The 16,984-nt window shown below is 43.4% G+C and overlaps 1 long non-coding RNA gene across 1 annotated transcript in view; it reads left to right on the top strand.

The window, feature by feature from the left end:
• LOC148150068 (uncharacterized) overlaps nucleotides 1–16,263 on the top strand; it is an 89,524-nt gene extending 73,261 nt beyond the window's left edge. The window contains exon 3 of the long non-coding RNA XR_015756811.1: nucleotides 16,089–16,263. This is a non-coding gene — a long non-coding RNA (uncharacterized LOC148150068). The remainder of the gene's footprint in view (nucleotides 1–16,088) is intronic.
• Nucleotides 16,264–16,984: the final 721 nt, after the last annotated feature.

Below are 16,984 nucleotides of genomic sequence, written 5' to 3' on the forward strand. Positions count from 1 at the left end.
ATTTGCCTCTTTCTGGATCAGTGGTGCTGGAAGAGCACAGCAATTCAGGCAGCATCCGAGGACAGGCAAAATCGATGTTTCGGGCAAAAGCCCTTCATCAGGAATAAAGGCAGAGAGCCTGAAGTGTGGAGAGATAAGCTAGAGGAGGGTGGGGGTGGGGAGAGAGTGGCATAGAGTACAATAGGTCAGTGGGGAAGGAGATGAAGGTGATAGGTCAGGGAGGAGAGGGTGGAGTGGATAGGTGGAAAAGGAGCTGGGCAGGTCGGACAAGTCCGGACAGGTCAGGGGATCGAGTTGCGGGAGGTTAGAAGCTAGGATGAGGTGGGGGAAGGGGAAATGAGGAAACTGTTGAAATCCACATTGATGCCCTGGGGTTGAAGTGTTCCGAGGCGGCAGGACATGGTTGAAGAGCTTCAGGGCTGAGGAAATGACCTGGGAGTTTCAGTGAGAGAGAGACTCCCTGAGATTCTTGTAGAGAGAGGAGGAAAACTTCTTCAAGGCAGGCATCCTTGCACATCTAATTTGCCTGTCAATTCTTAAAGAATAAGTTTGTTGACAATAAATTGAGTTATATGCATTTTCAAGGGGAAAGCTGCTATGAATTTATTTTATCCCAACTCACAGTATAACAAGCAAATTGATCACCTTTGTGGTTTAATTGGGTAGTTCTACATTTGTGACTCTGAAAAATGGGGCAATCTTCCCAGTTGAATTGTGACAAAAATGCAAACCAATCATTCCAAAGCAGAGCCTGAAACACTCTGGTATTTGGTGACAATACACATACCTGTTCTATAAGCAATTCACTGTGGAAATTGATCACAAACAATTGAGCACCTGTTAGAGACCTGATACTAAAGCGATTGCCTTGGAGGCACTGAACTTGTTACCAAATCAAAATGAGGATGCAGAGATTCCCCTAAACCTACAAGTGGGCAGTATTAACATCAATGTGGGAGATGTGCTGAAACTCAACTTGATGCCTTTTGGTCAGCACCAGGTACTGCCTACATCAGAAAGAAGCTGCTAATGATCTGAAGGCACTTTGGAAAATTATCATCAAAGAACGGCCTGGCCAGGGTCTTATGGTACAGTGGTAGTGTCCTTACCTCTGGGTCATCAGGCATTGGTCCAAGTTCCACCGAGGTATGCAATAACATCTCTGAACAGTTGATAAGAAAATGTCTCCAGAAACAGGGAGACTTGCAGCCCTCCCTGGAAATGTCAGGAAGCAGCTAAAATGCAGCACCTTGCATTCATGATGCCTCCTCGATGTTCTCCAGGAGAGAATGGAAGTTATCTTCCCTGTGGATGGTAACAAGACACCATTTCAACTGCTAAAATCATCCAGGATAGTGAAGAAGGCGTTTGGTATGCTTTCCTTTATTGGTCAGAGTATGGAGTACAGGAGTTGGAAGGTCATGTTGCAGCTGTACAGGAAATTGGTTAGGCCACTGTTGGAATATTGCGGAAGGATGTCATGAAACTTGAAAGGGTTCAGAAAAGATTTACAAGGATGTTGCCAGGGTTGGGGGATCTGAGCTACAGGGAGAGGCTGAACAGGCTGGGGCTGTTTTCCCTGAAGCGTCGGAGGCTGAGGGGTGACCTTATAGAGGTTTACAAAATCATGAGGGGCATGGATAGGATAAATAGACAAAGTCTTTTCCATGGATTGCAGGAATCCAGAACTAGAGCGTATAGGTTTAGGGTGAGAGGGGAAAGATATAAAAGAGACCTAAGGGGCAACATTTTCACACAGAGGGTGGTATGTGTATGGAATGAGCTGCCATAGAAAGTGGGGAAGCTGGTACAATTGCAACATTTAAGAGGCATTTGGATGGGCATATGAATAGGAAGGGTTTGGAGGGATATGGGCCGGGTGCTGGCAGGGGGACTAGATTGGGTTGGGATATCTGGTTGGCATGGACAGGTTGGACCGAAAGGTCTGATTCCATGCTGTACATCTCTATGACTCAATGACTCTATCAGGAGCAGGAGTGGAGCTGGGGTTTTGTGATGGGATGGGTGATGGAGGGAGAAGGGTCATGGGTGAAGGGAGTGACATGGAATAGAACCCGAGGGAGGGGTGGGGGTGAACCAGGATAGGGAGGTGGCACCATGTCTGAGGGATGTGGATGCAGACGAGGGTCTCGAAGCGGAGCACTGTGGGCGTGTCAGGGTGGGGGAGACTGGTCAGGGGATCTGGGCACAGGGAGAGTGAAGCTGGGGTGCCAGGGTTGAGAGTAAATAGAGGAGTGGGGGTTGTCTATTGGGGTGGGGTGAAGGATGTACTAGCGGTGCGGGGGGGGGGGGGGGGGGGCGATGTGATGGGGTGAGCAGCAATTAAAACCACATCAGATCAAATAGCAAATGTTTAAAAACATTTAGCTATCATTGAGTTGGAGATAGATCTCAATGGGACGCCCGAGGAGTAAAGTCTTTGCTGGTAACAAGCAGCAGAGCCGACCTGCTGATGTAGCCATTTGACTGACGAGAGTATGAATGAGAAAGGTGGGAATGTAATTTTATTCTACTGGGCCAACGGCAGGCAAATGGGACTGGTTTAGGAAACCCGGCCAGCATGGACGAGTTGGGCCAAAGGGCCTGTTTCCGTGTTGTATATCCCTGTGACTCTACGACTGTGTTCAAAATTAAAGTCAATACTGAGGGCCTCTGCTTTGTTGCTGACAAGATGGTTACGACCAACATTATTGAATTGAAATCATTTGTTGATTAGTGCTTCAGATGTTAAAATTATTGCCAAAGAATTTATTTTTAAACGCACTGAAAATTTAAATATTCACAAAGTATTTGCTTAAATGCCAGATTCTTTAATTTTGCTTACAGGAGAAGGTAAGTAATGTTTTAATTGTTCAGCAAGGTCAATCAGTTTTTGTAAATATATAGTGCTGCGCTCTCTAATTTCTCTATGTAATTACCTGCTTGCACATGGATATAGATTTTCAAGAGCTCACCTCATCTTTCCATTGCTATTCCTGGAACTAGGGTAACTAAAGTTTCCACCTCTCTAATATGAACAAAGCTGGCATTTAAATCTTAATTTTATAACTTTCTAATGGGGTCTGAATTGGAATTAAATGAATGATGATCTGCTCAGGGACCTTGAACTGTTCCATGAAAGTAAATTAAAAAATGTTCAGTGAAGCATAAAATTGAATAAATTAAGCTTTTTGTCCTCTAAGAACTCTGAGCTTTCAGAAGATAATCAGATGGAGTAGAAAAGTCCCAAGAAGGGTTTTATGAAATCATTTAATGAATCTATTAATCTATTAATGAGTCAAATGTTCTACAGCAACTACCCTTTCAGCTGATTATGAATGTTGAACAAGTATGCTTGCTACAGGCACCAATCATTAACATTGTCACTCTCTGATACACCTTCACAGCTAAAAGAAATCAAAGCTTCAAAATATATTGCAGTTTATCACTTTCTCATATATCTATTTCAAGTTTTTTTTATTTCTGTTGAATATGCCAAAATCCATAGCTTCTGAAAATAAGATAGGAGTTTTTGAGTGACCTATAACAATATTAAAAGGTGAAATGCTGACTGTTTGAATAATTCACTGGCACAACATCCAATTGGTGGATTATCCACACAATTCCATTAATTTACCATTTTATTATGTAATGGAAGTAGCTGAGATGACACCTCCAGTCCAATGGAAATATGAAACATCAATTTAGCCACTCTATTTTATATATTACAATCTGTTATATGTTTGACTTATAGGCTGGAATGGCATAACGATGTACGAGTTGTCAAACTAAATGTTTATACAGAATTTTCACTTCAATGTGTACATAACAGTTTAGGAATAGTTACTTCTAAAATTTTCATCGAATAAGCACCTACAGAAAGAACAATTCAGTTGTTTCCATTAATAAACATGAGGGGGAGTCCTACATTTTGCAAGGACCATCCTGGAACAAATCACAAGCATTCATTCCATGGCAGATGATGACATTTGACAGTTTCTTGTGGTGCAGTGATAACATCCTTACCTTTAAGACAGAAGACTTGGGTTCAGGTTACCATTCCCTCCAATCTGAGCAGGTTGTTTTGGATTTACTGTTGTGTAATGAGGTGATATTTATTAATGATCTGTTGTAAATGATCCTTTAGGGAAGAGTAATCACAACATGCTGGTAGTTCACATTTAGTTTGAGGATGAGAAATGAGTGTTCTGGTCTTAAACAAAGGTAATTACATTGGCATCAGGACAGATGTGGCCCTTTTGGGCTGGGGTTAGGAAGATTAAAAGGTAGGACAGTTGAGTAACAGTGAAAGACATTTAAGGAGCTGTTTAATTACTTTGCTCAAATGGAATACAAGCAAAAAGACAACAATTAGGCTGTCTGTGCCACTCAAGAAGTTGTGCAGTAAGGTTATCATAATCCCATGAGAATTTTCTCTCATTGGAGAAAGATGGCTATGATTATGTCATAATTATATAAATAGTCAATAAAGAAGAAGCTTACAGGAGACAGAGCAGAGACCTGAATGCTGCCCCTAACGGTGCCTGTGGTACAGTACATCTAATTCAGATAATCTGTAATTACTTGCAGTAAGTCAATAAACTTTATACAGTTTACTCAATAAGACTCTTTTAGTTAGACTGGGAAAGGTAGAATATTATAATCCACACTAGGCCACTTCAGAGTTGGAGATACACACTGACAGTTTAAATCATATATCACCTCAATATTTTCCCCAAGGATATGAATAGAGCCTTAGAGGACATTGCACTTCATAAACTGGTGTTCTAAGTACTGACATCACTAGGAGTGAGCATCCAAACTGCTTCCAATATTGTTACTTTTCTCTGAATCTTTTCCATTCTCAAAAACGAAGCATTATAACAAGAGCACCGTGAATATTCAAGGATAAGATAAATTCTCTACATTCATGTCAACAACTTTGAGATGTTCCCATGGTATTTGATTAACTTTTACTTGGTAATTTCCATAAGAAAACTAATCTTACATTTCACTTCATCTTTTCCCTTTCCAGCTGCTGCCGTCCAAATCTATCAGCTCGGTTTTTCTCCCTCTAATGGTTCCCTTTTGTCAAAAAGACAAATTAAATGCTAATTTTTCATTGTATTCGAGCCAAATCCCAAGGAAATGTATTTTTGAGGGGCTAGAGCTCTTTGGTCTTCTACCGCGCAGACATGCTGGAGGTCATGGGCTCAAATCCCCAATGAGTTATCCTTTCTAAGGGCAACACAGTGGCTCAGTGGTTAGCACTGCTGCCTCACAGCGCCAGGGACCTGGGTTTGATTCCAATCTTGGGCGATTGTCTGTGTGGAGTTTGCACATTCTCCCTGTGTCTGTGTGGATTTCCTCCCACAGTCCAAAGTTGTGCAGGTTAGGTGGATTGGCCATGCTAAATTGCCCATAGTGTTCAGGGATGTGCAGGTTAGGTTCATTAGTCTGGGGAAATGTAGAGTAATAGGGTAGGGGAATAGGTCTGGGTGGGATAATCTTCAGAGGGTTGTGTGGTCTTGCAGGGCCAAATGGCCAGTTTCCACACTGTAGGGATTCTATGATGAAATGGAGAAATTTAAATATTTGAAAGGATTCTGGATAATCCAAGATAGGGGATGGGAAAATATATGGCTTTAAGAGCTGCTCCTTTTTTGAAGGTGGTTTCCTCAAATTCCAGGAGAAACAATTCCTTTTATATAAGCTGTTGTGTTCTTTTGGAACTTTGGGCGAAAGAAAGTCAAAACAATGGTACTGTTAAAAGTGAGGAAGACAGACAACAGGCAGTGGCCACACGGTCAGTGAGAGACAGAGAGAGAAAGAAACCTACACTGCTAACTGACACAGCAGTGAATCTGCACAGTTACTGCCTTTGCTGTTTGAGTTCATGTATCTCTGGACATCAGAGTGTGTCCAGGAAAAAATTAACAAACAGTGAAATCCACAGCTAAACTGGGAGGAACCAATGTGGGAGAGCTCACAGCATAGGAACAGGGAAGTGCATAATTTTTAACATGTAACCTTGCTATATGTCTATAGCAGTGACTAGAGTGGGTTCTCTCTTGATTATATGTTTTATTGAAATCTGCCTTGATTAAAATTTAAAACATAAACCAGAAATACTAAGTTAGCCTGGAACACTGTTTTTTAGAGCAATAAGATGGTGCTATGTTCTGGGTCTGTAGATTGTGAAGGAGCAAAGATGGCCTTTAGCAGAGTGATATGCTCCTCTTGTCGGATGTGGGAGTTTAGGGAAAGTTTCCATGTTACAGGTGATTTTGTCTGCAGGAAGTGTCTTTGGTTGCGATTCCTACCAGATTACATGGATCGTTTGGCGTGGCAGTTAGAGGCAATGAGGAATTTACAAGTGATGGGGTGTGATGGATGGCAGTTATAGGAAGGGAGAAAAGCCACAGATACAGTCACATAGATGTGTTAACTCCAGGAAAGCTAGGAGAGGTAGATAGGTTGTACAGGAGTCTTTTGTGCGTATCCCCATTTCAAACAAGTATGCTGTTTTGGAAAATGTAGGTGATGATGGACTCTCTGGGGAATGTAGCACAAGCAGCCCAAGATTCTGGTATCGCGATAGGCTTCCAAGTGATTATTGTGATAGGGGTCTCACTAGTCTGGGGCACAGACAGACGTTTCTGTAGGGGAATAGGTCTAGGTGGGATAATCTTCAGAGGGTTGTGTGGTCTTGCAGGGCCAAATGGCCAGTTTCCACACTGTAGGGATTCTATGATGAAATGGAGAAATTTAAATATTTGGAAGGATTCTGGATAATCCAAGATAGGGGATGGGAAAATATATGGCGTTAAGAGCTGCTCCTTTTTTGAAGGTGGTTTCCTCAAATTCCAGGAGAAACAATTCCTTTTATATAAGCTGTTGTGTTCTTTTGGAACTTTGGGCGAAAGAAAGTCAAAACAATGATACTGTTAAAAGTGAGGAAGACAGACAACAGGCAGTGGCCACACAAGTATGCTGTTTTGGAAAATGTAGGTGATGGTGGACTCTCTGGGGAATGTAGCAGAAGCAGCCCAAGATTCTGGTATCGCGATAGGCTTCCAAGTGATTATTGTGATAGGGGTCTCACTAGTCTGGGGCACAGACAGACGTTTCTGTGGCCAGCAGTGAAATCTCAGAATGGTGTGTTGCTTCCCTGGCGCCAGGAACAAGGATACCTCAGAGAGGGTGCAGAATGTTCTCAAAGGGAGAGGGACAGCAGGAGGTCATTGTACACATTGTAACAAAGACATAAGAAGGGAAAAGGGTGAGATTCTGAAGGGAAAATATAGAAAGTTAGGCAGAAATTTAAAAAGGAGGTCCTCAAGGATAGTAATATCTGGATTACTCCCAGTGCTACGAGCTAGTGAGGGCAGGAATAGGAAGATAGAGCAGATGAATGCATGGCTGAGGAGCTGGTGCAGGGCAGAATGGTTCAAGTTTTGGATCATTGGAATCTCTTCTGGGGTAAAAGTAACCTGTACAAGAAGGATCGATGCGGCTCAATTGGAAGGGGACGAATGTACTGGCAGGGAAATTTGATAGAGTTGCTCAGGAGGATTTAAACTAGTAAGATGGGGGAGTGGGACCTAGGGAGATAGTGAGGAAAGAGATCGATCTGAGACTAGTACAGTTGGGAAAAGGAGCATGTCAAATAGTCAGGGCAGATAGGGACAAAGCAGAGAACAAGTAGGACTGATAAAGTCAACTGCACTTACTTCAATGCAAAGGGCCTAACAGGGAAGGCAGATTAACTCAGGGCATGGTTAGGAACATGGGACTGGGATATCATAGCAATTACGGAAACATGGCTCAGGGATGGACAGGACTGGCAGCTTAATGTTCCAGGATACAAATGCTACAGGAAGGATAGAAAGGGAGGCAAGAGAGGAGGGGGAGTGGCATTTTTGATAAGGGATAGCATTACAGCTGTGCTGAAGGAGGATATTCCTGGAAATACATCCAGGGAAGTTATTTGGGTGGAACTGAGAAATAAGAAAGGGATGATCACTTTATTGGGATTGTATTATAGACCCCCCAATAGTCAGAGGGAAATTGAGAAACAAATTTGCAAGGAGATTTCAGTTATCTGTAAGAATAATAGGGTAGTTATGGTAGGGGATTTTAACTTTCCAAACATCGACTGGGACTGCCATAGTGTTAAGGGTTTAGATGGAGAGGAATTTGGTAAGTGTGTACAAGACAATTTTCTGATTCATTATGTGGATGTACCTACTAGAGAAGGTGCAAAACTTGACCTACTCTTGGGAAATAAGGCAGGGCAGGTGACTGAGGTGTCAGTGGGGGAGCACTTTGGGGCCAGCGACCATAATTCTATTAGATTTAAAATAGTGATGGAAAAGGATAGACCAGATCTAAAAGTTGAAGTTCTAAATTGGAGAAAGGCTAATTTTGACGGTATTAGGCAAGAACTTTCAAAAGCTGATTGGAGGTCAGATGTTCACAGTTAAAGGGACGGATGGAAAATGGGAAGCCTTCAGAAATGAGATAACGAGAATCCAGAGAAAGTATATTCCTGTCAGGGTGAAAGGGAAGGCTGGTAGGTGTAGGGAACGCTGGATGACTAAAGAAATTGAGGGTTTGGTTAAGAAAGAGAAGGAAGCATATGTCAGGTATAGACAGGATAGATCGAGTGAATCCTTAGATGAGTATAAGGCAGTAGGAGTATACTTAAGAGGGAAATCAGGAGGGCAAAAAGGGGACATGAGATAGCTTTGGCAAATAGGGTGAAGAAGGGTTTTCATAAATACATTAGGGACAAAAGGGTAGCAAGGGAGAGAATAGGGTCCCTCAAAGATCAGCAAGGCGGCCTTTGTATGGAGCCCCAGAAGATGGGCGAGATATTAAATGAATATTTTGTATCAGTGTTTACTGTGGAAAAAGATATGGAAGATATAGACTGTAGGGAAATAGATGGTGACATCTTGATTAATGTCCAAATTACAGAGGAGGAGGTGCTGGATGTCTTGAAATGCTTAAAAGTGGATAATTCCCCAGAACCTGATCACGTGTATCCTAGAATTCTGTGGGAAGCTAGGGAAGTGATTGCTGGGCCCCTTGCTGAGATATTTGTATCATTGATAGTCACAGGCGAGGTGCTGGAAGACTGGAGGTTGGCTAGCGTGGTACTACTGTTTAAGAAAGGTGGTAAGGACAAGCCAGGGAACTATAGACCAGTGAGTCTGATGTCAGTGGTGGGCAAGTTGTTGGAGGGAAACCTGAGGGACGGGATATACAAAGGCAAGGACTGATTCGGGATAGTCAACATGGCTTTGTGCTTGGGAAATCATGTCTCACAAACTTGATTGAGTTTTTTGAAGAAGTAACAAAGAGGATTGATGAGGGCAGAGCGGTAGATGTGATCTATATGGACTTCAGTAGTGTTCGACAAGGTTCTCCATGGGAGACTGGTTAGCAAAGTTAGATCTCATGGAATACAGGGAGAATTAGCCATCTGGATACAGAACTGGCTCAAAGGTAGAAGACAGAGGGTGGTGGTGGAGGGTTGTTTTTCAGACTGGAGGCCTGTGACCAGTGGAATGTCACAAGGATCGGTGCTGGACCCTCTACTTTTTATCATTTACATAAATGATTTGGATGTGAGCATAAGAGGTACAGTTAGTAAGTTTGCAGATGACACCAAAATTGGAGGTGTAGTGGACAGCGAAGAGGGTTACCTCAGATTACAACAGGATCTTGATCAGATGGGCCAATGGGCTGAGAAGTGGCAGATGGAGTTTAATTCAAATAAATGCGAGGCGCTGCATTTTGGGATAGCAAATCTTAGCAGGACTTATACACTTAATGGTAAGGTCCTAGGGAGTGTTGCTGAACAAAGAGACCTTGGTGTGCAGGTTCATAGTTCCTTGAAAGTGGAGTCACAGGTAGATAGGATAGTGAAGAAGGCATTTCGTATGCTTTTGTTTTTTGGTCAGAGTATTGAGTATAGGAGTTGGGAGGTCATGTTGCGGCTGTACAGGACATTGGTTAGGCCACTGTTGGAATATTGTATGCAATTCTGGTCTCCGTCCTGTAGGAAAGATGTTGTGAAACTAGAAAGGGTTCAGAAAAGATTGACAAGGACGATACCAGAGTTGGAGGATTTGAGCTATAGGGAGAGGCTGAACAGTTTGGGGCTGTTTTCCCTGGAGCGTTGGAGGCTGAGGGGTGACCTTCGAGTTTTATAAAATCATGAGGGACATGGATAGGCCAAATAAACAAGGTCTTTTTCCAGGGGTGGGAAAGTCCAGAACTAGAGGGCACAAGTTTAAGGTGGGAGGGGCAATGGAACCGAAGAGGCAACATTTTCACACAGAGGGTGATGTGTGGAATGGGCTGCCAGAGGATGTGGTGGAGGCTGGTACATTGCAACATTTAAAAGGGTTCTGGATGGGTGTAAGAGTAGGAAAGGTTTGGAGGGATATGGGCCAGGTGCTGGCAGGTGGGACTAGATTAGGTTGGGATATCTGGTCGGCATGGACAGGTTGGACTGAAGGGTCTGATTCCGTGCTATATATATCTATGACTCAATGGCTTAATTTCATTATATGTAATTCAACATGACCAGTAAATCAAAACAAATCTGTAATTACAACATTTTAATTCTGTTGCATATTTATATTGAAAAGTGCTTCAATGACCAACAGCCTGATTTGGTGACCTTGACTTCCTTGTGGCCAGTGTGATGGGGAAGCTGAGAGGTAGTGTAGGTGCAAGACGATGATAAGGAAACAACTTGTCTGTGGCTCACATACAGTGTAATCTTCATTAGAATGACTTGGAGGTAGGTCTGAAATAGATTGCATAATTGAAAGAACACAAAAGCAGCAATACAAAGGTAATGTTCTGGGGACATGGGTTTGAATTCCTCCACAGAAGTTAGTGGAATTTGAATTCAATTTAATAAATCTGGAATTAAGAGTGTAATGTTGACCATGAACCATTGTCAATTGTTGGGAAAGCCCATCTGGGTCACTAACATCCTTTAGGGAAGGAAACTGCCCTCCTCACCTGGTCTGGTCTCCATGGGACTCCAAGCCCACTGTAATGTGGTTGACTCTTAACTGCCCTCTAGGCAATTATGTATGGGTAATGAATGCTACCTAGGCAGAGGTGCCCACATCCCGTGAGTAAATTTAAAAAACTGCAAGCTCAATAATAAATGGCACTTTTTTATCGGCATAATTAATTTTCCACGAGTAGAACACCCAGAAGTCCCCAAACAAAATATTGCACCTACAAAGGCTCGCTTTACTGTGGCTGGAATAAGATTCTCTTCCTGCACCGACACATCCTACTGACCTGAGTTCAAACACAGCTTCTGCACAGGTTGGCAAAATCCAAAGCTTAAGGAACCTAATGCTTGCAAATACTTTGGGACAGAGCAGGCACTAGAATAGAGTACAGTAAGTAAATAGATGAAGACAGAGTCAGTGCATGTGCAATTGTATAGCACATGAGGGTGAGTTGTTACAGCTGCAATATTACAATGCAGAATTATGATGCTGTCATGGCGACAGAGACCTGGCTGAAAGACTTGCAAGACTTGATGTTAAATATTCCTGGGTAAATGTTATTCACAAAAAATAGGCAAAGAAAGAATTGCAGCAGTTTTGATGAAGGGGGCACTACAGTGCTGGAGAGGGAGGGTATCTCAGAGGGTTCAAGGATGGAGTTAATTTGGTCAGAGCTACAGAATTTAAAAAGGGACAATTACACTTCCTAATGTAGCCTACAAAGTACCACTTGGGCAGAGGATGTAGAGATGCAAATCTGCAGGGAAATTACAGAGAAAGGCCACATTATGGAGAAGTTATAATGGAGAACTTCAATTAGCCAAATATAGTGTGTCATCGGCAGTGTAGGTCAGGTGATCCTGGACTGTATCTGAGAGAGTTTCCTACTGCAATATGTGTCCAGCCCAACAAGGGAAGATACATTGTTGGACCTGGTCCTTGGAAATGGGGCAGGCCAAGATGATCAGGTGTCAGCGGAGGGATATTTAGGAGACAGTGATCATTATATCATAAGGTTCAGGATAATGGTGGAGAATAACATGTGACAATCCAGGGTCAGAAAAACCCATTGGCAGAGAGCTGCCTTCAATGGGGCTAGAACAGAGCTCATCACAATTGATTGGAAAAAGTGGTTGGTGGGAAGATCAGTAACTGAACAATGGGCCACTTTCAAAGAGCAGGTTGGTCAGGTATAATCAATGCATATCCCCTCTAATGGAAAAGATAGTCAAACAAATTCCCCAGATGACAAAGGAGATAGAAATTAACGTTAGAATGAAAAAGGTGTGCTTATGATAGAAGAGAAGCAGAAAAAGTAATTGAGAATCAACAGGAATACTAAAGGTGCAGGGATGAGGTGAAAAAACAAAGAGGACCCATGATGAAGATTAGCAGTTAACATAAAGGGAAATCCCAGAGTCTTCTAGAGACATGTAAGAAAATGGTTAGGGAAGGAATAGCGTTGATCCGAGACGAGAAAGGAAATTTATAAATGGAGGCAAGAGACACAACTGAGATATCAAATGAATACTCTGCATCAATCTTTGCAAAAGGGGAGTCTGCTGCCCAGGACATGGTGTCAGAGAGGAATCCCAGTCACTGAAAAGGATCCAAATTAATAAGATAAAGGTCTCGGGTAGACAGTTGGCAATTAAAGGCAACAAGGCACTGGACCAGAGGAGAGGCATCCAATGGTTTTGAAGAAGGTGAGGGGTGAAGTTGTGGGTCAATGGGCACTGTCGTCCAGTCTGCCCTGGCTCAGGGGAGGTGCCAGGAGGTGGGAGAATTACAGACATTTATTCAAGAAGGTTTGTAAGGATAATCCCAGCAATTACAGACCAGTCAGTCTAACTTTGGTGGTGGGGAAGTTTCTAGAAACAATTATCCAGGATAGAATTAGGAATCACATTGGGACAGATGGCTTGATTAGGGAGGGTCATCATGGAATATGATGGAGGAAATTATGTTTAACTGACTTATTGAAGTTTATTGAAGCGGTTACATAATGGGATGATGAGGGTTGCATTATACAGATTTCCAGGAGGTGTTTGATACAGTATCACACAATACATTCATGAAGAATGCTATAGATCCTGGTATAAAAGGGATAGTTTGGGAAGATTGAAAACTGACTACAAATGAGGGGAGCTGGCCCCTTGAGTGAGAAAGTCACATCACTCCCAGCAAAAACATAAAAGATGGACAATATACTCCTGACTTCCCACCAGATTCTGCCATCAATTCCCACCATAGTCCAGATTGCTCAGACCCTTATCAGATTCCTCTTTGTTTCTTATTAGATCATTTTTCCACATGTACAATGAGGCCTCTTCATTCTTCAGTTGCATGTGCTATCATTCACATTAGCTTCACAGTGTTAGTTCACTATTATTAGTTTTATTTTGCCAAAATGGCTTGAGCAGATACTTGAAATGCAATCAGTACAATGTCATTCTAAACACCATTGATGAAGTCATGATTTGTAGGTACCGGTGTTGGACTGGGGTGTACAAAGGTAAAAATCACACAACACCAGGTTATAGTCCAACAGGTTTAATTGGAAGCACTAGCTTTCGGAGCGACGTTCCTTCACAACCACCTGATGAAGGGGCAGCGCTCCGAAAGCTAGTGCTTCCAATTAAACCTGTTGGACTATAACCTGGTGTTGTGTGATTTTTAAGCATTGATGAAGATATTGTTTCAGATAGGTGATATCGAACGACCTTGCGTTTTTTTCTCAAGAGCTCAGTGAGTCTGATATCTAACATTGTAATGAGCTAGAGGCTGATGTATTCAGAACGTAATCAATAGCCCCAATTGTTTCCAACTTATTCACAATGATTATAAATTGCAACAGATCAAAGACTGAATAAGACATCATTACTGGCTTTCCACTGAGGCTCACAGTCTTTTAGAAATGTGTCTAGCTTGCTGTGTATATTCCTGTGATCCTACCTCACATACCCTTTTCAGACTGCTGTTTTTTTTAACTATTCTACACAGTCCTAATGCTTGTAGAATGTATGTTACAGTAACACACAGAATACCCACCACCCTGAAATATTACTGAGATTTATTTTAGTTTGATTCTCATTCCAATGTTGCAAACTACATAATCAATGACACGTGTCTCAAACAGAAAATCTTTGGTCACCTTCACCAATACTGTGTCTGACCAAATAGTGCAACAAGATTTGACGTGGAGGGAAATTGGGCAAGAGTTTTCTTTGTGGAAAGAGGATTGTTAAGGAAATTGAATACCATGCCAGAAATATCAGATGGTAGTGTACCCAGATCCCAGTTATGAACTGGGGGAGGTGAACGCCTAGTGGTATTATCGCTAGAGTATTAATCCAGAGACCCAGGTAATATGCTGGGGATCCGGGTTTGATTTCTGCCAGAGTTGATATTTAAATTTAAATTCAATAAATATTTAGAACTAAGAGTCTAATGATGACTATTGTCGATTGTCAGGAGAAGCCCATCCTCACGAATGTCCTTCAGGGAAGGAAGTTGCCATCTTTACCAGGTCTGACTCCAGACCCACAGCAATCTGATTGACTCATAACTGCCTCTGGGTATTTAGGGATGGGGCAATGTTTCAGGGAATATTCTGGGACAACCCCACCATCCTATAGCCGACCACTTCAACTCCCCCTCCCACCCCGCCAAGGACATGCAGACCTTGGTCTGCCTCCACTGCCAAATCCAAGCCACCCAATGCCTGGAGGAAGAATGCCTCACCTTTCATCTTGGGACCCTCCAACCACACGGCATCAACATCGATTTCACCAGTTTCTTCATCTTCCCTCCCCCCACCTCACCCCAGATCCAACCCTCCAACTCGGCACCACCCTCTTGAACTGTCCTACCTGTCCATCTTTCTTCCCACCTGCCCGATCCATCCTCCTCTCCGACCGATCACCATCACCCCCCCTCGCAACCCCCCCCCACCTGCACCTGTCTATCGCATTCCCAGCTACCTCACCTCCACCTCCGCCCTCCTATTTATATCTAACACCCCTTCTCCATGTTCCCCCCATCCCTCCCATTCCTGATGAAGAGCTTATTGACTCTCCTGCTCCTCAGAGCTACCTGACCTGCTGTGCCTTTCCATGGTGATACTTTTTGACTCTGATATCCAGCTTCTGCTGTCCTAACTTTCTCCAAGGGGCAATAAATGCTGGCCCAGCCAGTGACGCCAATGCCTTGTGAATGAATTCTTAAAAATTGCTGGCCACCTGCATTTCAGGTGAGACACAGATGAATAACAATCAAAGGTCACCACTTCGATTCTGGTCCCCACGCTGTGAGAAGGCTGCGAGTTCACAGGAGAGGGTGCAGAGGAGATTCACCAGGATATTTCCTGGGATGCAGCATTTCACTGTTCCCCTGTACTGATCCCCCTTCTATTGAACCCATCATTGGGTGTTCAAAGGGTCATTTATCCCAACTCTCTGCCTCTCTTTCACATCGACATCTGTGCTTGAATGATCCGAGAGAGAAAATATATTGTGTTGGCTGCTTTGTTTCAGGCGTTTGTAATTCTGTACAGTGGGGGAGCTGCTGATGCATCATCATCCCCCATGGGAATAATCGCCAATTAGATTTGTTAAGTTTCCTTTAAAGTTGTGGAAGGTTATGACAGTGGGTTAGTGGTGACCCTTTACCATGGATATTGAGTTGTCCTTGTTTATAATCCCTGCACTGAACCCCAATATTGACCCCTCTGTAATTATTCATCTCTTCCATCTCTGACCTGCAACACATTGTCAGTGAGGATGAGCACCTCACCAAGACCTTCCCCACACCTCCACTACTTGCCTTTAAACAACTGCCAAACCTCAAACAGATCATTGTTCGTAGCAAACTGCCCGGCTCTCAGGACAACTCCACACAACCCTGTCACGGTGGACGCTGCAAGACGTGTCAGATTGTGGACATAGATACCACTATTACGCGTGGGAACACCTCCCACCTTGTACATGGCAGGTACTCATGTGACTCAGCCAACGTTGTCTATCTTATACGTTGCAGGCAGGGATGCCCGGAGGCATGGTACATTGGGGAAACCGAGCAAAGGCTACGACAACGGATGAATGGGCACCAGACAACAATCAACAGACAGGAGGGTTCCCTCCCAGTTGGGGAACACTTCAGTGGTCCAGGACATTCAGCCTCGGACCTTCGGGTGACCATCCTCCAAGGTGGACTTCGGGACAGGCAGCAGAGGAAAGTGGCTGAGCAGAGGCTGATAGCTAAGTTCGGTATCCATAGGGAGGGCCTCAACTGGGACCTTGGGTTCATGTCACATTACAGGTGACCACCATTGCACTACACACACACACACACACACAGATATTCCTACACACACACACTCTCACATACACACGGACACAGGTACACACAGACGCACACACAGACACCCACACACACCCTTATAGACACACACACTCCCACACTCACACATGCACCCCCTCACAGACTTAAGACACTCTGCACTCACTACACACATACACACACACACTTTCTCACACTCACAACCCCCACCCCAGACAGACACACACACACACACAGACAAAGACCCACATGCACACATATATTTTGTGTGGTGAATTTGTACTTGCAGAGTTACATTGCACTTTGCTCAAAAGCTGCATACATCACCTGATGAAGGAGCGTCGCTCCGAAAGCTAGTGTGCTTCCAATTAAACCTGTTGGACTATAACCTGGTGTTGTGTGATTTTTAACTTTGTACACCCCAGTCCAACACTGGCATCTCCAAATCGAGGACAGTTGACATTCAAAATACCATATTGCTCGCCATGGATAAGGGCCTTGAGAATAACAAACCAACCATCCTCATCTTTAACACAATCTGTTAAATTAAATGGGAGACCCTTTCGGACGGCTATTGCCACTCCTCTGCTCCT

This window comes from Chiloscyllium plagiosum, unplaced genomic scaffold, assembly GCF_037043375.1.
Source record: "Chiloscyllium plagiosum isolate Xiang-an unplaced genomic scaffold, Cpla_swu_hap1 HiC_scaffold_4, whole genome shotgun sequence".
In the NCBI taxonomy this organism is placed as follows: Eukaryota; Metazoa; Chordata; class Chondrichthyes; order Orectolobiformes; family Hemiscylliidae; genus Chiloscyllium; species Chiloscyllium plagiosum.